Below are 25,148 nucleotides of genomic sequence, written 5' to 3' on the forward strand. Positions count from 1 at the left end.
CAATGTCATAAAACAGCATGTGTGTTACTGTTACATGAGAAACTATCTGTTCTGTAAGCCTTCACCTGAAGTACAATAAAATATTAAATAAAAAAAAAAAAGACCTCTCTAAAGTGTTAAAAAGCAAATATATCACTTCGAGGACTAAGGTGCGCCTGATGGAAGCCATGGTGTTTTCAGTTGCCTTATGTGCATGCCGAAGATGGACAGTGAATAAGAAAGACCAAAGAATTGATGCCTTTGAATTATAATGTTGATGAAGAATACTGAATATAGCACAGGCTGCCAGAACGAACAAATCTGTCTCGGAAGAAGTGCAGCCAGAATGCTCCTTGGAAGCAAGGATGGTGAGACTTCGTCTCATGTACTTTCGACATGTTACTAGGAGGACCCAGTCCCTGGAGAAGGACATCATGCTTGGTAAAGTAGACAGTCAGCAAAAAAGAGGAAGACCCTTGTCATGGATTGAATTATGTCCCCCCAAAATATCTATCAACTTGGTAAGGTCATGATTCCCAGTATTGTATGATTGTCTGCCATTTTGTCATCTGATGTGATTTCCCTATGTGTTGTGAATTCTATCACTATGATGTAATGAGATGGATTAGTGGCAGTTATATTGATGAGATCTATGAGATTAGATAGTGTCTTAAGCCAATCTCTTTTAAGATATAAAAGAGAGAAGAAGGCAGAGAGGCATGGGGACCTCATACCACCAAGAAAGCAGTGCTGGGAGCAGAGCACGTCCTTTGGACCTGAGGTTCCCGCACTGAGATGCTCCCAGACCTAGGGAGGACTGATGCATCACAAGGACCTTCCTCCAGAGCTCACAGAGAAAGACTTCCCCTGGAGCCAGCACCGTGAATTTGAACTTCTAGGCTACTGGACTGTGAGAGAATAAACTTCTTTTTGTTAAAGCCATCCACTTGTGGTATTTCTGTTATAGCAGCACTAGATGATTAAGACAACCTTTAATGAGATGGATTGATATCTCATTGATGGAGTGGTTTCAAAAATAAGCTCAAGCATAGAAACAATTGTGAGAATGGTGCAGGACAGGGCAGTGTCTCGTTCTGTTGTACATATGATCACTGTGAGATGGAACTGACTTGAGGGCATCTAACAAGAACAACAATAGTGATAAAAAGTAGGTCAGTGGTTGGCTGAGGATGGGGTTGAGAGGGAGAGATTGCAAAGGGGTTTAAGGAAACAGTTTAGGGTGATGAATAACTTCATTATCTCGACTGTTGTAGTGGTTTCATGGGTATATACATATTTCAAAACTTGCTAAATTTTATACCTTGAATATGTGACAGTATTGATTGTTAATTATACCTCAACAATGGGACAAAAGAGACATGGAGAATGTTGTATCGGGAGTGGGTGAGAAGCAAATTAAATTGGGTAGTCAGGCTAGGTGTTTTTAGAAATACTTTTTAAGTATTCCCATTGTTTACTGAAAGACCCCTCCCCCAATTCATTTTTCCATTAGCACATAGCACTTATTGAAAAAGCAGTGATATAGAAGGGAACAATTAAATGCTTTGGAGACACAAACAGTTAAGTGCTCCACTACTAACCAAAAGGTTTGAACCCACCCAGAGGCATCTGCTTCCGAAAGGTCACAACCTTGAAAACCCTGTGGAGTGCAGTTCTGTTCTGCACACATAGGTTTGCCATGAGTTGAATCAACTTGACAGCAACTGGGAAAAAAAAATCTCTTATAATTAGGTGGTACAAACTCAGGAATTTCAGTATTTGAGAAGATTTATTATTTTGGATTCAGCCTTGCAAACCGTAGGATTTTCTTTTGGAAAAATGTAAAAGTATAGCACATTAACCTATCAATCTCTATTACTATTTTCTTAATTAGTTGGTTGGACCACTGTTTTCTCTTTACAACAGTGACCAAGACAGTTGAGTTCAGCATCACTGAAATCTCAGTTTAAACGGCTCCTCTCTTTCTCAACTCTCAGTGAATTAGTTGTTGTTCTGCTTTCCTACTGTTGTGTATACTCCATGAATGAGGAGACTGGGTAGGACTTGTTAACTTCCATATCCACAGAGAGTCTAGCTTAAGAAGTGATTGTTGAACAATTGAACAAATGTTTTTGAAAAGGAGAGACGGTAGAGATGGAGAAGGTGAGAAGCTCTGAGAAACAGCTCTCCTACTTCACACTCTTGCCTCAGGTTAGCGCTCTTTTAGAGCAGTTCTAGATGGAGAAGTTTTTTTTTTTTTTTTTTTTTCTGAGTGTTTTTTTTTTTATTGTTGTACTTTCAGTGAAAGTTTACACTTCAAGTTAGTCTCTCATACAAAAATTTATACATACATTGTTATGTGAGCCTAATTGCTCTCCCTATACTGTGACAGCACATTCCTCCTTTCCAACCCTGATTTCCCATGTCCATTCAGCCAGCTCCTGACCCTCTCTGCCTTCTCATCTCCCCTCTGGACAGGAGCTGCCCATTTATTCTCATGTATCTACTTGAGCTAAGAAGCACACTCTTCCTGAATATCATTTTATGTCCCGTAGTCCAGTCTAATCTTTGTCTGAAGAGTTGGCCTTGGGAATGGTTTTAGTTCTGGGTTGAAAGAGACTCTGGGGGCCAGGCTTTCTGGGTTTCCTCCAGTCTAGATGGAGAAGTTTTTTATGCAATATGTGCATAAAAGCTTAACACCTTTAGAGATGACACCTGGGCTATTGCCCAGGCTAACACCAAGGAAGAAGCTGTAAGCAGCCGATCCTTGAGCACAAAGTAGTATTATGGAAAGAAAACGAAGCAGAAATAAAGAGGCCAAAATTCTAGTTTTAACACTGGTGTGCAATGACCTCAGTCCTAATCTCTTGGAACCTAGATTCCCTTGTCTGTAAGGATTTATATTTCTCTACCCTGTTTACCCCATAACATTCTTTGAGAAAGAAAAGAGAGAATAGATGTAAGTGTGAATGCTGAATTGCTATAGAAGAGTAAGGGTTTGTTATGAAAAAGGTCACAAAGTCCCATAAAGGCAATTTTACTTAACCTTTGCAGTATTATACATTGATGTTCTCAGGATTCTTTCTTAGGCTTTCTCTCCTCCTGGGCAGTCTCATCCACTATCAGAGCTTTTGATTAGCATCTTCATCTGGATGGCCACCACATCTTTCCTTCTAGCTCGAATTTATCTCTGAGCACTGCCTTTTAAATCTCTTTCCTTGGGTGACTTGTAGACTCTCCAAACTCAACTTTTCCCAAACTAATCGCATTACCTCTCCTCCAAACATGGTCTTACTTCCAGTATTGCCACATAATTGTCCACATTAGAAAACTAGCATCATCCTTACCTCTTTCTGATTTCCTTAATGGAGCCCTGGTGGCACAGTAATATTTATCTTACAACCTAGTCCCTGTTTCTTCTTCTAACTCAACTCATACCACTCTTCCCCTAGAATTCTATGATGCAATCATAATGAATTTCTTTTATTTATTTATAAATATATATATGTATTTATTTATCTATCTGTTTTTTGTTGTGGTAAATATGTATGTAAAAAAATTTGTCATTTCAACATATTTCACATGTGCAGTTTGGTAACAGCACGTTTATCATGTTGTACAATCATCACCATTATCTATTCCAGATTTTTCCATCACCCTTAGCAGAAGCTCAGTGTGCCTTCAGTGCACCATGCTCTTGCTCATTTCTACTCTCCACTCCTCTTCTCTTTCCTCTTCTGCTCACCTTCACTGAAGTTACACCAATTTATTAAGTCTCAACTTAAAGCTCATTTTCTCTGGGATACCTTCCCTGAATGATTAGGATGACCTTAAATCCTACTTCTGTACTACAGGATATTTTTATTTTTTTTGTTTTTTTTATTTTTGATTGTTTTTTATTGATTGTTTTCCTAACTTCCCTTTGAGGTAGGGAAAGGTCTATCTAATTCAAGGCTATGTCTCTGGTGCGAAACACACTGCCTGATATTGACTAGGCAAATTTAGCCATTTATTCACTCATTTGCTCATTCAGTAAATGTTTGTTGAACAAGCAAATGAGTGAATAAATGACTAAATTTTAATAGCTACAAATAATATTTTATCTAATTTATTAAATTTCTCATTTTAGAGGGTAATTTAAAGAATTTTTTTTCCCAGTTTGTCCCTAGAAAAGCAAAAAAATGCAATTCTTAAAAGTTTACTTCACTTTTGTTGTATTTTTAATAGCTCTTGCTAGACTGTCAGTTTTTTAGAATTAAGGAGTTATGCCAAAATATGCAATCATGCCTGAACTGCATGATTCCTATAGTTTTCCTCTAGGAAAATTATTGTTAGAGCTACTTTTATTTTCTTGTATGCTTCAATGCCAGGGACAATTGAAGGTGTCCGTGGCTGGTATGAATTTGACAACCTTATTTTAGAGGTTTTTATGCTGTTAATTTTCTTAGAAAAAACAGTTGGAGAATTTGGTTCTCACGATCTTTGCCTGTCTTTATGGCTGCTTAAAGCCCAAGCTAGAGGCAAACATTTTCCGTTAATAGTCTGGCCTCACTTTTCATTATTTGTGTATAAGAAACTAACTAGGAAGGATGTTAAGGAATGAGCCTGAAAGAACCTGACTGAATATGGTTTCACTGAAAACCAAGGAGGCTGCTTAAAACGGCATACATAATTTGAAATAAAGGTTTGTTGAAACATTTGGTATTGCACAACCAGTTTCCACATGAATCAATCCCTTATGCTCTAATTAATACCTTGTAAAATGTTTGTTGAGTCTCAAGGAAAACAACAGCTTTTAACTTTTAGAGATCTGTGGCACACTTTTGAATTTATTATTAACAGGAGGTTAATCAAGTATTAAATACTGAGCAGAATAACAGTACCGGAATGCCTGCACTGAATGAGGTATTTTACATATCTCCATATCCCACAGTGATCCTACAAGGACTTATGATCATTTTTCTAATGAGAAACCGAACTTCAGAGGTAGAAAGTAACTTCTTCAAAGTCACACATTGAATATAGAGAATGCCTGTATTTAAAACTGAATCTGTCTTACTCCAAAGCTCTTTCTACTTCACTCCATTAAAAAAAAAAACATTGCCATCAAGTTGACTCCGACTCATAGCCACCCTATAGGACAGAGTAGAATTGCCCGATAGGGTTTCCAAGGAGCACCTGGTGGATTCGAACTGCACATCTTTGGGTTAGCGGCCAAGCTCTTAACCACTGCACCCCCAGGGTTTCCACTCCACTCCATGTCCTCCCTAGAAACATAATCACCTGTGGGTGCATTGGTTTCCTAGTGCTGCCGTGGGTCAGAGTTGACTCAGCGGCAGTGGGCCTGGTTTTGGTTTAGGGCTGCCATAACAAAGTGCCACAGACTTGTTGGCTTAAAACAGCAGAAATTTGTTCTCCCACAGTTCTGGAGGGAAAAGTCCCAATCAGGGTGTCGGCAGGGCCGTGCTCCCTCCAAAGACTCTGGAGGAGAGTTCTTCCTTGCTTCTTTCAGCTTGTGGTGACCAGGCATGTCTTGTCTGTAGCTACATTACTCCTCTGTGTCTGTGTCTTCTCCTCTTCTGTTTCTTATAAGGACACTTGTCTTTGGATTTGGGTCCCACCAGCATAATCCAGGATGATCTTATCACAAGACCCTTAAATTAATTACTTCTGGAAAGACCATTTTTCTAAGTAAGGTTGGTTACATGCACATGTTCTGAGGGTGAATGTGGATATATCTTTTGGGGGGCCACCATTCAGCCTACTACACTGCATACTGTAGGAATTGTTTTGAGAAATTCCTCTATTACAGATAGATCTTTGGAATATTTAATACCTGAAGTTCAGAGACTGAAAGGTTCACTAGAATGTAAAGATAGACACAAATGGTTGTTTATGGATTGAAATGTGTCCCCCAAAAAGATATGTTGAACTGTGACTGTGACCCTGTTTGGAAATAAGGTCTTTGTTAACAGTTAGGGTAACATGAGGTTAACATGGAGTAGGGTGGATCCTAATCCTATATGCTAGTGTCCTTACAAAAGACAAAAAGATACACAGAGACAGAGAGACAGAGGAAGGACAGCATGTGACACTGTAGCTGCAAGCCAAGGAAAGTCTGGAACTACCAAAAGCTGGGAGAGAGGCATGGAACAGATTGTCCCTCAAAACCTCAGAAGGAATCAACATGGCCAACACCCTAATCTTAGACTCTCAGCTCCAAAACTGTGAGATAATAAATTCTGTTGTTTAAAGAGGTCCAGTTTGTGGTATTTTATTAGAGCAAACCTAGCAAATTAATCTAGCTGGCTAATGCTGATTTCCTGTCAGGACCAGCCATAGAACAGTGAATAGCACCCTGTCATTGATAGGCAAGGAATGATAACATCTCATAGGGATGCTTCTCATGCTTTTGGAGTGGCTGGATTAAATAGGATACCCTTCTTGCCTTTTTGCATCTTATTGAAAGACATCCTGATTTTCCTCTTTAACGCCAACCTCAAGTCCATATATCATCAGTCTATGTTGGTATATCTTCTATGAATTTCTGGTACTTTTCAAGGCCAGCATTGTTTATAATGTAGAATAATGTTTCATTCCCTGACCCTTTTTTGTCCCTGATGTTATTGTTCTAGGATTCCATGACTAATTCTGTGCTTACCCTCTCCATAACTTCCATAACTCTGTCATATATTAGATCTTGTCTTCTTTTAACTTTTGCCCTGTCTTTTTTTTTTTTTTTTTAACTTTTCAGATACTTTAACCTCAAGGCTTCCCAGTCCCCAGACTGCATACATCTCTCTCCATTTATGCTTTAATGGATTGTGGAGACTAGAAATGCATCATTATGCACAGCCAAACATGCCATAATTTTACATAAAAATAGGAAAATCCTTCTAACTTATTTTCAGTATGCTTGATAGTCTCAACATTTTATTAATCTTATGGCTATAGGTTCATATTAAACTAATATTGTTAGGAAATAGTTAAGGGTCATTCATAAATAATTTTTTGACTTGTGTCTGATATCTCAAATTCCATCATCTTAAAAATATAATTTGTGTTATTTTTGCAAATATGCTTGCCTTAAATTTGTCTTCATTGAGAATAATAACTAACTTCCATCCAGTGCCTTTGATTTGTGAGGCCCTATATTAAACATTTCATCTATGTTGCCTCATTGAATCTCCCACAACATGGTACAACTATTGTCTATATCTTATGGATGAATCAACTGAGACTGTTCTGCTGTATTCTGTTTACTCACACGACCTAATGAATTCTTCCTACGGGTTATCTCTTTTGACTTGACTGTCACTACTTTGAGTGAGATTTTATTCAGAACTTCCTTTTCTTGATCATTGGAAAAAAAACATTGAGTGGGAGACTCATTGTTTATTAATTCATTTACTTTGAATTATGGTGTTGGCGAAGAATATTGAATATACCGTAGACTGCCAGAAGAATGAACAAGTCCATCCTGGAAGAAGTACAACCAGAATGCTCCATGGAAGGGAGGATGGCGAGACTTTGTCTCACGTACTTTGAACATGTTATTAGGAGCAAGCAGTCCCTGGAGAAGGACGTCATGCTGGGTAAGGTAGAGGGTTAGCAGAAAAGAGGAAGACCCTCAAAGAGATGGACTGACACAGTGGTTGCGACAATGAGCTCAAAGATAGCAACGGTTATAAGGATGGCACAGGACCAGGCAGTATTTCGTTCTGTTGTGCATGGGGTCACTATAAGTCAGAACCAACTCAATGACACCTAACAGCAGCACCAACAACCATATTTCAGGAATTATCCTATACATTGAGAATACAGTGGTAAACAGTTGTGATAGACAGCTTCTCACATGGCCCCCAATGTTCACCACATCCTGATACCCCCACTGCCTTGTGATTTCCTTTCCTTTAATATTGGCTGGACCTAGTGACTCACTTTTAATAAATAAAATATGGTAAAATTGATGGTTTAGGTTAAAAAGAGTTTGTGGTTTTCATCTTGGGTGCCTCTTTCACTCTCTTCTGCATCACTTGCTCTGGGGAAGCTAAATGCCATGTCATGAGGCAGCTCTCTGTGGAGATGCCCATGTAGCAAGGAACTGAGGCCTGCAAACAGCCAGGTAAGTGAATTTGAAAGAGGACCCCCTACTCCAGTTGAGCCTTCAGATGAGAGTGTAGCCTTGGCTGACAATTTGACTGTAACCTCAAAGAAAACTTTGACCCAAAATTACCAGCTAAGCTATGCCTAGATTCCTGACCCATGGAAATTATGACATAGTGAATGTTTATTGTTTTAAGTCACTAAATTTTAGGGTAACTTGTTATGCAGCAATAGATAACTAATATAGCAGTACAGTCAAGAACCTTACCCTCAGGGTGCTTACACTCTAATGAAGACTGCACACACACACACACACACACACACACACACGCACACACACAAGATATAAATAAGGAAGATACTAGCCATTAGTTCTAAGAGGAAAACAGCAGTATAGAGTGAATTGGAGATGCTTTGCTACCATAATCAGGGAAAGACCTCTCTGAGGAGGTAACGTTAGCGCTAAGAGTGATGAGAAGGAGTCATCCATGTGAAAATCTAGGGACGGGAGAGCCCAGAAGCGGCCATAGCTAGGACAGGGCTAGTAGGAATAGGCTTGGTTTATTTGAGGGATAGAAGCATAGTAAACAAGGAGAGAGTGGTAATAGATCAGAAGGGTGAACAGGGACAGGTAATGGAGAGACTTAGTGGTCATGGTTTGGAATTTGAATTTCATTCTTATTGCAATGTATACAGATTATAGGATTTAATGCCAGGAGATGATAGGATCTGTCCTGCATTTCAAGAGCACGTTGACTTTTGTTGGATAATGGATAGTAAGGCAAGAATGGAGGCAGAGAAGTCATTTAAGAGGCCAGATAATAGTGATTTGGGTGGATCATAGCAGAGATGGTAAGAAATGGTTGGATTTGGGAAATAATTTTTGGGGCAGAGTTAATATTATTGATGGATTAGATGTGGTGGTGAGAAAAAGGCTTCTAATTTTGGCCTGATCAGCTGGGTTGACGGAGGTCCTTTTTACTGAGATACTGTGCCGTATGGTGTGGCAGAGGTGGGAGGAGCACTGGTGCTGTGGAATCAATGATTATTTTAGGGTGTTTCATTAGTCTGTAGCATATAGTACAAACAAGGATCTTGCCCACTGACACCTATTTTGTGCTTTAAGTCAGTTTAAGTCTCTGGAAAACCATCTCTTACACCCTAAAGTTTCTTTGTGAGATTTTGGATTTTTTTTTTTAGATCTTTGTGGTGGAATTTTGTCAAAAGTTACTTGAATGCTTAAATAACATCCACTGATTCCCTCTTTCCAGTGTATTGATTTAATCAGACATAATTACTCTCACAGAGTGCTACAAAATCCACTGAGGAAAAAACATAAGTGTATTATTTTTATTATAATTTATTATAACATAAATATCAAATACAAGATAAGCTTTGCTCTCTGCTTGATTCAGACTTTGTTACAGCTTCTAATTATGCCTTTCCTTGTTTGTTAGTGGTTTGTCTATTCATGCCACCTCACTTATCTTAAAAGTTGGTAGCAGCTTTGCTCTAATTCTTCACTGTGCAGTGGGGGGATTTGAGTGCGTCATTGTTTCCTTCCTTCTACACACTCTGTAAAGAGAACAAGTAGTGAGAATAATTGTAGTTACATAGGTGCATCTGTTCTATAAGACAAAGTGATCAGAAGACTCTATAGGAAAAGCTAATAATACCAACAGTGTTTTGTAATAAGAGGGTGAAAAACTGTCAAACTCAATGTCTTAAACAAAGAATGAAAAAAGAAAAAAGCTAAGTGCCGTCTAGGCTAGCTGAAAGTGCCCAGCATGAGTAGCTAGCAAAAATGTCTTTAGATATCTATGTTCTGCCAAATATGGAGTGTTTCTCTAGTCCACTAGAACATTTAGAATTGGCTCTCAGATACCAAAATATGAAGTTGAATGGCATACAGTTGATACTGCTAATTCTGAGTCAATTTATTGCAACTGCTATGCATTGTGAGATACTAACATGAACTAGTATATTATGAAATTAAATTGTGTATTGTATTGTATTGTTCAGTCAGATTTTGATATCCTCGCTTTAAATAATTCATGGGAAGAAATGATCACTTCATAATACCACAAACTCACAGCAGGCAAAACTAATTTTACACAATATGAAAACAGATTTTATTTATTTAAAAGGAATATTAAAAAAAACACAACAACAACTTTTTTGACACCAGCTGCTGGGAAATAAATAGACTACTTTATGACAAAAAATATCTAAATCTGTAAAAGCTATTCCTGGGAGACCAAGTTGAGAATTGTAAAGATACGTTTAAATGCCTTGGTCAGCATTATAAACCTTATTTTGAGGAAAAAGGACCCTTCCATACCGCCCACTCCCTGTAGGTGTAAAGCAGTAGTGGAAAAAATTTTGCTTAACAAAAACCCTCCTGCCACCAACAGCCTAATGCCACCAAAGTGGCTAGCTTTGGGTATCACTCCATGGACTGTAAATAACATCCATAGGTAATAGTAACTTTGTTTTTTGTAGTTGTGTGCCTTCCTGTTGATTCCGACTTATAGCGACCCTATAGGACAGAGCAGAACTGCTCCGTAGGATTTCCAAGGCTTTAAATCTTTACAGAAGCAGATTACCGCGCAAAGCCACCACGTGAGTTTGAACTGCCGAGCTTTCGGTTAGGAGCCGAGCACTAGGGTCCTTAAATACAATCTTGGAATTAATGCTTAGTTTTGTCCAAACCAGACCTTTGGAGTGACGACAACAGTTTTCCTTTCATTGTGGCTTTGAGAGTAGAATGGGAAAATAAGGTGAAAACATAATGAGATTATTTCTTTGGGAGAGTTTATTAGACAGACATGTCACACATTTGTTATAGAAATAGTAAAAATCCGGGCTTGCAGTTCAGTGTGATGATGACTCCGTATCTGAATCCATCAGACGCTGGCTGCAGACAAAGCGCTGGCCATGTGCTGTGGGTGGGTCTGCCTTTAATCTCAGAAAAGCAAGGGTGCAGCCATCCAGGCGGCTTTGCAGCTTTCTTCCCTGAGGCTTCAGGGAGAGAGCAAGTGTGGAGAAGGGGCAAGGTTTGGGGTGAAAGCTAAGAGATTGGACAAAAACAGAAAAAAGAGAGCAAAGTCTAGAATAATCAGATATTTTAGCACCAAAGCAACGAAGACACATTCTGTTGGTAACATAAATGTTATGTATTGAATTTTTACTTTTAAAACATGTTTGACGTAAAAACTTTTACTGACAGTGCAAATGTAAATCTGAAACTGAGGCTGACTCACCAGCAGAAGTTTGTTATTATCTCCGATAGCAGCTGAATTCCCGTCTCTGTGCGCTGTAAAATGGGGCAGATTTGTGTGTCCATGGCGCCACACGCATCGCTGCAAGGGCTTGTCCCGGGTTTTGTTACAAGTTTCCTTCTTGAGGGGTTATAAGTCGGGAGTTAGAAATTTATTTTAGATTCTGGAGGGACCCGGCTCTGGCAGTTATTCTTCCACTTTTCAAGATGTAAAATGTGTCACAATGTGGCTGAGATTTAAAATGTTCAGTAGGTGTTACCAAACTGTTTGATGGTGTTGGTATTTTCAGTAATTTGCTGTATTTTCTTGGAGCAATAGCATATGCAGAATAATTGGTTTCTTTTATCCTTAATATGTCAGTGTGGTCCGTATTCTTGTCTGCAAGGTTGCTTTGGAAATAATAGAAAGATCATTGAGATCCCAGTACAGAAGATCTAAGTTCAAAGACTGGCTTAATTCCACTTGCTAGTTGTTGACCTTCAGCAATTCATTTTAACCTCTTTGTACCTTATTTTTTCATCTGTAAAATGGTGTTGGTGGCACAGTGGTTAAAGCACTCAACTGCTAACTGAAAGGTCAGCGGTTTGAACCTACCAGCCACTCTGTGGAAAAAAAGATGTGGCAGTCTGCTCCTGTAAAGATTTACAGCCATGGAAACCCTATGGGGCAGTTCTGTTCTGTCCTGTAGGGTCACTATGACTCAGAATCAACTTGACAGCAATGGGTTAGTTATCCACAAATTCGTTTTACCATTAAGTGAAATGATAGGAAAGTTCTTAGGGGAAGTGTAAAGCTCTACGAAAATGTTGATTTAATCTCTTTTATGACTATTATGTAGATTCTGTTTTTCCAAGGCAGCGGTGTTGCATTTTAAGGGATGACTTTGTACATATGTAATGTCGTATGTGCAAAAATGACTGTTTCTGCTGAGCATTTTGATGTAACACAACCGCAGTTACAATGTAAAAATTAACCCAACCAAAGCTGGTATAGCAATATTAGCATCAGACAACCTCAGTTATATTTTTCAGTAAATCAATATATATGGGCCAGACTATTTCGACATGTGTGTAAGAGAGACATTATTTTAGAATCTTTACTGATAATGAATGGAATAAAACCAGAAATTCAAAATTTTCTAATTTCATTTCTTTGATTTTCTAAAATTTCTATCTTCTAGAATATAAAGTTCATATCCTGTTTCCTGAAGTCTTAGCTTTACTTCGACATCAAGCTTCTCTTCATAATGTAAGACCTAACAAATAGAATAAGAGTGAAACATCATTTAAGCAGAATTATTTAAAGACTGTATTCTCTCAGGAAATTGTACGTGTCCTAAAATAAGTCTAATCACCTATCTACCTGCTCAGACAGATAGTATAAGTTCATCATCAAAAACAGAATATTGGCCTAAAATAGTCATCTGTCTTTATGTAGGAACAGAAATTATCACATCTAAATGGAAGAAGGAAAACTTCATTCAATGCATAAATACAGTATCTAAGATTTGAAACATCATAGCTGTCCATGCAATTAAGAACACTTAATTAAGCTTAGATATTGACTTTGAGCATAGAGAATTTTAGAAATAGTAAAGATAATGCTTTATAGCCTTCAGGAATACAGTGACATCATTTTTTATTTATAGAATCATGCGTTGTGCTTAGTTACAAAATGCCAAAGATATTGTCATTAATTAATTTGCAGTAGTTGTTCCTTTGCCCCCTTGTGGGATTTATTTTGTTAGAATAGATTGTCATACTCTTTGAAGACAGTTGCTTTGTTATTGACAGCAGTTGTCATGACTTCATTAGATCTGGAGATGGACATCAAGACACGTGCGGAGCGCTGGCACAATCCACCGCAATTAAATTAGCTAATTTAGATATATTATCAAATTCATTGTTGTTAGGTGCCTTCGCGTCAGTTTTTGACTCATAGCAACCCCATGTGACCCAGTAGAACTGCCCCACAGGGTTTTCCAGGCCTTTTCTCCTGCTGAGCCACTAGGTGGATTTTAACTGCCATTCTTTTGGTTAGCAGCCGAGCACTTAACCATTGCACCACCAGGGCTCCATAGGTGTGTGTGTGTGTCACTGAATTAGTTGATTTTGGTAGAGGAGTACTCAGCTTGAATGAATTTTTGTGGAAAAGAGCACTAAGTGATTGTTGTATCCACCTGTCATTCCACCAAACCAGGAATTTGTGTTTACCCAAAGAGCTACCCTGTGATTCAGCAAGATGACTGATAGTGGTTTGGGCCACACTGTGGCAGAGAGAGAACAGAATTCTGCTGACCTGGCAAAATAGGGCCTGGGGTTTATCACCTCAAAAGTAACATGAAATTCCTTTCTATGCCCCCTCATGGGATTTACTTTGTTAGACTAGATTATAATGTCTGTAATTTTTTAGGAGACCCATCTATAGAATCTTATTTTGTTTCATGAAAATAATGTGGTTAAGCTGCTTGAAATCTCAGCAGATTAATATAAATGTTCAGATAAAAAGTTAGTATTTTATTGATAGTCTTCAGACATAATTAGTAATGAAATTTAAACAGGACCTAGAAGAATAAGATCATAGAATCATAGAGTAAAATCACATCATTTTAGAGCTAGAGGTAGAGTCCTCTTTCTTTGTTTAATAGATGAGGGAGGTGAAGTGACCAGCCCAAGATCTCTCAGTTGGCTTGTGTGGAAGAGCTGGAAGTAGTAGCAACCTCTGGTCCCCAGTCAAATGCTTATTCTGGTAGAGTTTGACTTCTTTATCTTTGGAAAGTCAAGTCAATCTCATACAATGATATAGGGTTCATATTTTTTCTAAGCAGTTAAGTGTTAATCTACCTGTAAAGCATAAATAATAATGGCAAACACAACCTACTTGGAACGATTTTAATTGTCATACCCATATTCTTTCTTTTAAATCTTCGAAATAGCCTTGTGAAGTAGGTATTATTGCTATTCTCATTTCATAGTTGAAGGAGGAAGCTGAAGCACAGAGAGCTTAAGTAAATCCACCAAGGAAATGCAGCCATTAAGTGGTAAAGACTAGATTTGAACCTAGGGAGTCTGGATTCCAGAGCTTGTGCCCTTAACCATTATGCTATGTGGTCTTTCAAGCATTTGATAATGATATACCTGTTTAGAAACTGCATGAATAAGTTCTCGGCTTTCCAGAGGAGCCAGTTCTAAGAAAGAAGGCAAACCCATTATGTTAAATGAAAGGTAGGAGGAATTGCAGAATACCTAGAAAAGAGGAAACCATGAGAGAAACAGGATAGCTATGGGAAAACAGGATTATTCTTGTTCTCCATAATTGTAGAGCAAAGGTAGGACCAATGGGTGGGAATTATAAGGAGATAGATTCTCCTATGTACAACAGAATGAAACTCTACCCAGTCCTGCACCATCCTCGCAGTTGTGCGATGCTTGAGCCTAGCAGTGCCTTGATATAGCACTGCTTATCAGAATAGGTGACTTTGTTAGTAAGTTCTCTGTGTGTTTAAAGGCTGCAGGGCTGGTCCCTGTTGCTGTAGACACAATTCCTGCACTGGATCGTACATTGGAGCACAGCTACGCTCAGTTAGGAGAGGCAAGAGACACCATTAAATTTCACCTGAAACAGCATTTTAAGGTAGGTAGGGCAAGATATCCACAACAATCTGGCTTTTAATCCTGGAACCATCATTTATTAGCTGTGTGAGCTTAGTCAAGTTAGTCCTAACTTTTCTGAGTCCCAGTTTCCTCATCTATAATTGGGATACTTGTACTAATCTGGAGTTGTGGTGAGGAGGAGTAAATGAGGTCATTATGCAAAATGGTTAGCACTGTTTCAGGCACATAGCAGGTGCTCAGAGGATATTAATTTTTTCAGGAGTCGTAGAGTCGTTAATTTTCCAAAAATGAACAGCAGTGTTAATTACTATCTTATATGGAAAAGGAAGCATGGCCTGGCAGCTACTAAGTAGTGGGACTTTATGCCTACTAATCTCTCACTACCTTTGGATAAGGGACCATGGACTCAATTGTGAGAAGTGTTTATAAAGAAAGCTTTGTAAGTCAACTCATTTAAAATGCAGTAGAGAGGCTTATGGTTTAAAAGCATCCTGTGGTGAATCCTTTTATAATATGAATAATCACCCCCTAATTTATCTGTTTGGTAAGTTCAGAATTTGGCTTAGTGCATCTCCTTAAAGTACAGAGGGCACCTGCACACTCATTCCAGCAAGGGAGGTGGTATTTTCATGCTGGGCTAACTTTCAGTGAAATACAGGGTACCTCTTGGATTTAGGATGGCATAGGCTGGGTCACTGCTGAAACATGTAAGGTCCCCATACTCAGTGAAAACATTAGTAGTTGTACTTTGCTATGAGCACATTTTTAAAGAGCCTGCAAAGCTCATAGGGGTCAGTTCACCACTAGACCACAGGGAGAATCACTGCATGTAGGAATGATGCTTGAATTGAAGAGTTGGTTACTTAAGAGTAATTTTCCTTATGTCCTTTCTGTCTCTGAAATTTCAATAGAAGTCAATATGAAATTATGACAGGATGCACAAATTTCCTTCATAAAAAAACAAATAGCATTGGAAAGTTGTACAATAGAAAGAACACTGTGTAATAATAGAAAGACCACTGGGTTGGAACTGAGAATTCTGAGTAACATTTGCCATGTACTGACAGTGTATCATGGGATAGGATGCATTCTGTGTCTTCTCATATTGTAAAACAAGTAGGTTGTACTTAAGACTCCTATGTCACTTGTAGCTCAAAACGTTTAGTGTGTTTGATTCAGAAAACAAGGTGCAACTGTTTGTTTCTTTCTCTCCAACAGAAATATTAGAACAGGAAATCATAGAAAAAACACTTACAAATAGTTGAGAGGGCTTTGTATTCCCAATCGACAATACCTGCCACTCTGTCTCAGCTTGAACCCTATTTTGCAGATGTGAAGATTTCTAACACATTTCATTTAGTCATGATACAGGGAAGAATATAAATGTGGACAAGCTCGAACTAAATGTGTCTCTTCTCCCATCAGCCTGCAAACCTTGTGTTTGGAGCAACTTGAATGCATTTGAAAGAAAGTGACCTCTCTCACAAATTAATTATATCTGGGACTAAAATAAGTATATCTTTTCATAGATTGCCTTTACTTCACAGCATCCATAGGTATTTTGCCAATTCTTCATAGAGTGCTTTAAGCCTATTTATAACCAGCTTGGTTGAAATACACTTGAAGTATATGTTGGTGACTCAGTGTCCTCTGCGAACTGTATGGAGAAATGACATGAGTCTGGTCTGCATAGCTAAACTTATGGCGCTTCTCAAAGAGGGCTTTGTAAAATGACTGCGATGCAAGAGCTGAGACTGCTTTGAATTCTCCCAACTGTTCATGTTGTTTGCAATCCATGCAGGATGTTAAAAGGAGCCAGAATTCATTAATGACACTGGCTTATCTTTTATCAAATGAGAACTTAAAAAAAAAAATTTTATACAGGTTCATGCATTGTGAAAAGACTACAGTTCAGGCACTGAGTTTCTTATTTGTCAAAAGCTTCCAGCTGACATTTAAGAGAAGCAGTTACACTTAATGCAATTAAGGAATAATGAAACTAGAAGTTCAACTAAATTGAGTGCAGACAAAGCTTTAGCATTCCATCATCATCTTCATAATTATGCTATCAACCCTAAAGGTGCTAAAGCCATCAAGATTGCAAGCATGTATGATGAGAAGGTCACCATAGTATTACACATACCTGCCAGTAGCCAAGTGGTTCAGAAGAATCTTTACATTCTGAAGTTGAAGATGAATTTTATTTAATCTTTCATTTTGATTCTTAAGGGGAAAAAAAGAGTATGCATAATATAGCCATTGCCAAATTCTATAACACATACATAAACAAAAAGCCCTCTCTGTCTTCCTAATAAATAAAAAAATAAACATTCAAATGTACATCACATACTAACAAAATTCCCATGTTCCATTTTCTCTTAAGAACGTAACATAACTAGTTAACGCAAATCAAACAACCCAATCAAAAAATTGGCAAAAGACTTAAATAAACAGTTCATTAAAGAAGATATACAAAAGGTCAATAAACACATGAAAAGATGCTCAACACCATTAGTCATTAGGAAAATGCAAATCGAGACCACAGTGAGATACCACTAACCCCCACTAAGATGGCTACTTTCAGGCTAACAAAACAAAACAGAAAACAAGAAGTGTTAGAAAGGATGTGGATACATTGGAACCCTCATTCATTGTTGGTGAGATTCTAAAAATGGTGCAACCACTGTGGAAAACGGTTTGGTGGTTCCTCGCAAAGTTAAACATAAAATTGCCATAAGACCCAGCAATTCCACTCCTAGATATATAACCAAAAGACTTGAAAGGAGGGACACAAACAGATACTTGTACACCAATGTTTATTACAGCACTATTCACAATAGCCAAAAGGTGGAAACCACCCAAGTGTCCATCAACAGATAAATGGATAAACAAATGTGGTACATACAATGGAATATTATTCAGCCATAAAGATAAATGAAGTTCTGGTACATGCTAAGACATATACAAACCTTGAAAACATTATGCTGAATGAAATAAGTTAGAGACAAAAAGACAAGGATTGTATTACTCCACTTATATAAAATATCCAGAATAGGCAAATACATAGAGACCGAAGTTTATTAGTGGTTACCAGGTGCAAGTGGGAGGGCCAAAAGAGGTTATTGCTTAAAGGGCGCTAAATTTCTGTTTAGGGTGATGAAAAAAAAATTGCACAACATGGTGAACATAATTAATGCCACTGAATTGTACATGTAAAAACTGTTGAAATGGCAAATGTTTTGGGATATATATTTTTTTACCACAATAATAAAAGAAGAATGTGGCATAGAGAAGAAGCAAAAAGAAAGCAGCTATCATTACAATTAATTAGAATTAAGCATTTAACATAAATTCAAGCAAGGTGAAACCACAGTTATAAAAATGATTTCTAACAAATGTAGTAGAGATTAAGATTTAATTGTATGTCATTTCTATCAGGAACATAGTACAGAAATTTCTATATGCAATAAAGCGTCCAAAATACTTATTGAAAATTTATTCAGTGCTCAATATTTGATGTCATGAGAAATAATGAATAACAAATATATAATTATTTGTTTGAGATTGAGTCTATTTGACAATAATTTTACCTCTACAGATCCTATGGAATAATAAACATTTTTATCAGTAGATATATAAATTATGAACCCATGACAAGATTAAAATATGCTTTCAGAAATATATTTGCAAAACTAACTTGATCAGTTAGCCCAATGTCATCTCACTTTGACATCTCAGGAACTTTATGTTTTGAGTAGTTAGAATGTAGACTTTTGGTAACTTCTAAGATGCCTTGTGGGTCTTAAATTTGTGGGGCCTACACATGTACTTGGTAGAAACATTTAGAAGAAACAAGAAATTGCACTGGAAAGAACCAGTTCCAGAGTCGGCTTGAAATACTTTTATATCTGTATTGAAGTGTTGGCTACAGCTTCCATGATGGAATTCAAGTTAGGCTAAAGCAGAATATATTTTCTAAACACTCTTTGGTTTCCTTACTGGACAGCTAAGAACTCATAAAAGTCCAAGAGCACCCTCTAGTGAAACTTTGGAAGAGGGCCTAAGGGGCTTGCTGTTGACCTCAGCTCTCCCTTTCTAATGACCTTTGATCACTTAAAATATAGATGCTCATTTCCATTATCTGTCTTCAAACAATTTTCAGATCACAAAAAAAGAGTATGCTTGTCAAGTGTCTCTAGTGGTAGACATGCTTAAATGCTAAACCCTAGTATTTTCATTATCCCATGATTTTTGGTTTTCACTTAAAATACGAGCCTGACACACTTAACCTGTACTATAGTCATGTGTTAAAATAGTTCTTGGAACTAATATCACTGAAGAAATAGTAGGAAGCATGAGAAATGTGTTAGTGAATTGCAGTGCCCCCTCTCCTCCCTCCACCTTTCTCATGTCTCTCACTCTTGGCTCAGGTATTCTACATCCAGGCACTATTTTAGTACTTGCAATATTAGAGGTCAAGGGTAGCAACCTGAGATTTTGAGTAGAGGTCAGAAATTATAGAAGGGTGAAGAAGATTAAGTCTTAGTATTTATGCACTTCTGAGTTTTTAAATTATCTGATTATTACAGCGATATATTTTCACTTAAATCTTGAGTAGAAATGAAAATGACATATCTACAATGTTCAGGATAGTGTCTTATTGTATCAGAGTGCAGCGTTAGAGAGAGGACTACAAAGCAGAGCCCGTCTTAGCTGTAAGTTAGTTAAAGCTGTGAGTAGTATACCACTCATTTGGATTAATAATGGTTACATAATAATGAAGCAAGGTAAATCATTACTTGGCTTTGTAGGTAGTTTGTTATAAAATGCTATTATTGAAACTTAGAGTCTCAATTCCCCCATTTTAGGAAAAAAAAACTAATGAACTTTAAATATTAATAACTTACAGCATGGATCATGTAATGGTGGTCCGTTGCGCCTATTCTAGTGCTCATTATGCTACAAGCACCCATTTATTAAAGAGTTCCATAATGTGATTTGGACATATTAGTTCATATTTATGGCCCTAATAAATTTATGGACACCTCAGTTTCACACTTAACAGTGAAAAGAATACATGTACTTTCCAATTTTGTCTCTTTCTGTCTCTAATTTCACTTACGGAGGAATAGGTTACTCCCGTGGTTACAATTAGGAAGAAGACAAAAACATAATCATTTGGGCTGAGCCACACTTGTTCTGGAAACACTGTACCACACTCTGTTAACTTTGCACGCTGAGAAAAAGTGGAGTACCCACCATCAGCTTGATAGTCTACCATTACTGATAACCACCCCTGTGATTCTGTATTTCAAAATCATGACTGTGTTCTAAAAGTACTTACCCCCTATTTTTTATGCAAAGACTACGTGAACGAATGTAAATAAAGCAAGTAGACCATAGTTGACATTCTAACTGTCGCATCTTTATTGAACGTAGATACCTGGTTTCAAAAAAGAAGAATTAGGTATTCTTAGGATCATCCAATAGAGGGCAGGGCTGTGGACTCTATTAAACAATTACTTAGGATTGTAGTCTGATTTCTTCAAAGCAAAAACAAAAAACTCAACCTCATCACGTTGTTTTCAGTTGAGAAAGATTATATAAGAAACAGATATTTGGCGAGGCACATCACATATTAATTCAGTAGAAGTTTATAATTCTTTTATTTATCAATTCATTGCTATGTCCTTAGTCTTGACTTTAACCTAAACTTACTCTATGTGGTATTAGTATTCAATCTTTCATTCATACTATTGATGATGTTCAGAAGGTGAGATGGTTGTTTATGACAACTCAAGGGATAATTACAAAATCTGGATTTTGTGGGAAAGTTAGTAATTTAATAATAATAGTTTTTCTCCCTACTGTTTTCCTACTTCGCTATTCCTCAACATGTTGTTGTTGTTGGATGCTGTGAAGTTGATTCCGACTCATAGCCACCTCATGTGACAGAGTAGAACCACCCCCATAGGGTTTCCTAGGCTGTAATCTTTATGGAAGCAGATCATCACCAAGTCTTTGCCTGCAGAGCCACTGGGTGGGTTTGAACTGCCAGCCTTTAGGTAAGCAGCAGAGTGTTTTAACCCTTGTGCCACCAGGGATATTTAGAATCATAACACCAGTGATTAGAACTAAAAGGGGTCATCGATATAAAGTCTGATCCTTCATTTTACAGATGAAGAAGCAGACACACAGCAGACACACTGCAGAGAACAAGTGTTATTCTACGTAGTTTTGGTAACATTGTTGTGTGCTGTCGAATCGATTCCGACTCATGGTGACCCTATATTTTCAGTAATAGAAGATCATATTTCCTTATTTTTCTAAAAAAAAAAAACATTTGAATCTGGAGAAACAGTTGATTGTTTAATTTCCCACCGATACTCTGAACCAAGAGATTGACCGATAAAAATCAATGTTATTTATGAATAGACCATATATTTTAAACCTATCCATTCAATAGTACAGTACGACATTTATAGCTTGCCAACTTTCTAATCCCTGTTACTTTACAATGAGGTTAAAGCCCACAAACTTATAAGTTATTATGTCTAAGGATTTTCTTCTCCAGCTATGCAACTAAACAGTCTGAATAATGAGACCGCATGGTCTACTAAATGCTTCTAGGAAGTGGAACCCCCTTCCAGAGTTATGAGAGAAACATCACTTCTAAAATGCCTCGAAAAGTACTCCAGCATAAACATTATACTGGAACATTTCATTAACTTTTTGAGAACAATAAAGAAATGTGGAGCATAATAGGCTAATATGTTTAAGTGGCCTTGGTAGAACCCTACTTAACTCAGTGGGATTTTCTGCAGCATGCAGAGGTGGAAAACCATTCCCTACATATTTATTGTGTAGGACTGCCTTCTTCTTTATTGCATGCAGTTTATATCAAAGAGAAGTGACTTTCCACCTGTAATTCTAAAATGAAGAAAGTCTCAACATACAAGTTTTAGAAGAATCAATATTTAAATACGATGATCAGCAACCAGCAGCGTAGGATTTTGGCACTCTGGATTTCTGTCAACAAAGATGGACGAGAAGCCAACTTGAATCTCAGTGTTCCTTGGCCTCTTTAGAGATTAAATTGCCATTGGAGTATTAAGGTCTGTGAAGTCACTAAATTCCTCAGGAAAAAAGGAAAAATGTAAGCCAAACCTTATTGGCTACAAATTGCAAAACTAATTAAATTAATAAAAATTAATCAGTTATTTAAGCTAGCAGTACAACTTTTCTGCACAATAGTTTGAATTAAGGAAAAAGATAAGTTAATGAAAAAATGTGAAGTGGCAATTTTTATGGTTTTATTGGGATTCTGAGTGATTGTACTGAGCATATTGCTGGAATGGCAGTATCATCGTCTGCAACACTATCTCTCTGTGGTTCTATTTCTTCTTGTATAAACTGGGATTTATTACTCCTAGGCACACTGCAATATTTGTGATTTGCTTCAGCTTTTAGGAGACAAGATATAAATTAAGCCCACATTGATAATATTTTAAGTAAGTTCAAACACACATACATGCTGACAAATTAAAAGTTTCCGTATAGATGTTGGCTTCCTTTGTGCAGACAAGTCATCACCAAAATTTACTGACAATTCAGAATTCCTATATTTGTGACATTGAATTAATGACACGAAAAAACAAAAATAAACAAAAAAAAGTTTCTGTAATGACAACTCAAGTGGCTGAAGTGGCATATTTAAGCCATTATGTTTGTTTGTTTCCCTTCCTGTCAAACTTTGTCTTAGAAATACTATCAACTGGTTGTATTGATAGATGGAATCTGTATTTCACTTCCAGGATGTGTTTTGTACCAAAGTTTCTTTTCATTGGTTTTTGGAATCTATATGCAAAATAACAGATAAACACAAATGTAAAACCCAGCTGTAATTGTTTGGTGACATCATAAATCCCTTAAGATTTATACCCAGATTGAGTTGTAAATATCACCAGATCCACTCAGTGGGAGGGTGAAAACTCTAAACAAAACTTATTGAAAATAATGCATATGCTTCTTTTTCAGTGTGAGGAGTGTTTCTTAGCTACCCTGTTTACCCAGTGGAATTTTAGAAAAAGACTCCTGGCGCTGAAAGTTGGTCTAACAAAGAATCAAGTGGACTTATTTTAAAATTCACCCCTAAATATGTTTGCTGGTTTTGAAATTCTGATTTCGTGCTTATGTAATTCAAAAACAGCTTTGGTGTAAAAACAAAAATTGGCAAAAATACGAGTGCATTATGTGTTCTAATCACGTATGGTGTTTTGAAAAAAATAGACTCAAAATTGACAAAATTGCTTCATTTGGCACTGCAGTTCAAATGCATGGATTTTCTTTCTTACAAGTTGCATGAAACAAAAACAAAATCAGCAGATATTTCTTAAATGAGTCGTATATGAACTTAATTGATTTTTATAATGTATAGTGTAAAAACTTCACTGTAAACATAAATTTTCATGCTGTGTTTTTGCATCTTTTGTTTTACAGGGTTCATTTTGTTTTAATTTATGTTTACTTTATGATCAAGTCTGTAATGGTAAAGCATCTGAAGTTGCTAAAAAAAGTTCCTGTCAGTGATATGGATACTACTCAAGTTCTAGTATCTGTGGCCCAGCTTTTCTCTTTCATAGAATTGTTTGATTTTACTTATAAGTGCTTTTTTTGTGTGTAAAATACATAAACTTAGAAGTTTCCCTGGCTCATATTACACTCTTGGGACAATGGTGATGCTGAAGCCCTTTTCATAATCAGGGCCTTTGTAGGGATTGTCCAGGTATTCTTAGCCAAAATATCCTCTCATTGTGCACTACTCCAGGGCAGCATGTGGCGTGCCAGCTGGATGCCCTCCCTGCATGCCTCAGGTGGCCACATTTCAATGGTGCCTATAGAACACAGGCCAAATTCTCATTCTCTGTGTTAATCAGTGGGAGAATTCCCATAGAAAATAGGATGGGAGCATATTTCAGGAAAACTCAAAGAGATTAGCCAGATGATTAGGCCAGGACATTTTAAGTTTGGGTTTTATGCAGGATTTCTATAGCATTATCTTAGTTGACCAAAGAATGCTAGGAAATTTGGAGATATTTTTACAAATTAAAAATAATCATGCTTTTTATTCCACTGTCATTTCTCCAGAAAGAATCCCCACGGCACCCTGTAATGTTTTGTCTTTAGATACAACAGGAGCTCATCTTGATGAATAACATCAAAGACAAATGATGCACCTCATACAATGACTCGATGGAAACTTTTTCCCATGGTCTCGAAAGGATCTGGAGTCTACTTATGGAATCTCATTATACCTTTCTTTTCCATTAAATTTTAGTCAATTTCACAAACATTTACTACATGCTTACTATGTACGGAGCACCATGGTAGATGTCCTGAATAATTTTGTGTATGATGTTTTATGGTGTATAACCTATCTTCAAATTCGTTATCTCATTTGTGTAGTGAAGGTTCATCTTCTAATTATTACTTGCTTAAATTGCCTAGAGTTTCAGATGATGTCGTATTTTGAATTTGGGGTAGAATTTTGTTTTTGTTTGCTTCATTTTGGTAAGTCTGGATATTATTCTAGAAATACATTTAGCTTTCCTTGAGGAAAAACAGAGGCATATCATTGTATCATCATGTTAAATTGAGTTGGGTTGAAACTAGTTGTGTTTCCTCAATTGTTGTTTGTTTCATATGCCATTAGGCTCAGTCTAAAGTGCATTTTTAATGACCTGATTGAAAAATGTTTTTCAACATATGCTCAGAAAAACAAAACAATTTTATTTACTACTTTTAAGACAATTTGGTTTATTGTATTTCAAATGTGTTTCATGTAGTATCTTGTTTTTCTAAGATAAAAAAAAATTTGATTTCTCCAGAAATCATTCATACTTAAGATTATATCTCATTCTACTGCTCTATCTTGAAGTGTGTAAGTGCTAGACAACTTCTAGAGAATAGGTATGAAAGCTATTATTCTCCATTTAGTGTGTGCAATATTCTCTAATACTGTTGCATTTAATGCAAAAATGTAATGTTCTACATCTATATTGATGTTACCTAGGTCTTATCTCGAAGATTTTTCAAGTCTTTCAAACCTACTTTGTAAATACTTTAAAACAACTCGTTTTCTTTTTATTTATTTCCCTTATCCATACTA

The 25,148-nt window shown here is 37.0% G+C and overlaps 1 protein-coding gene across 10 annotated transcripts in view; it reads left to right on the forward strand.

Annotated features, from left to right (window-relative positions):
• Window positions 1-25,148, forward strand: part of ZBTB20 (zinc finger and BTB domain containing 20) — a 920,614-nt gene that overhangs the window by 320,554 nt on the left and 574,912 nt on the right. The window contains exon 4 of one of the 10 annotated variants that reach the window (XM_023728694.1): window positions 12,547-12,614. The exons of the other annotated variants lie outside the window; for them this stretch is intronic. The gene's annotated coding sequence lies outside the window, so the exon portion shown is untranslated. The remainder of the gene's footprint in view (window positions 1-12,546; window positions 12,615-25,148) is intronic. 10 annotated transcript variants of the gene reach the window in all.

This window comes from Trichechus manatus, unplaced genomic scaffold, assembly GCF_000243295.1.
Source record: "Trichechus manatus latirostris isolate Lorelei unplaced genomic scaffold, TriManLat1.0 scaffold00026, whole genome shotgun sequence".
Lineage (NCBI taxonomy): Eukaryota > Metazoa > Chordata > Mammalia > Sirenia > Trichechidae > Trichechus > Trichechus manatus.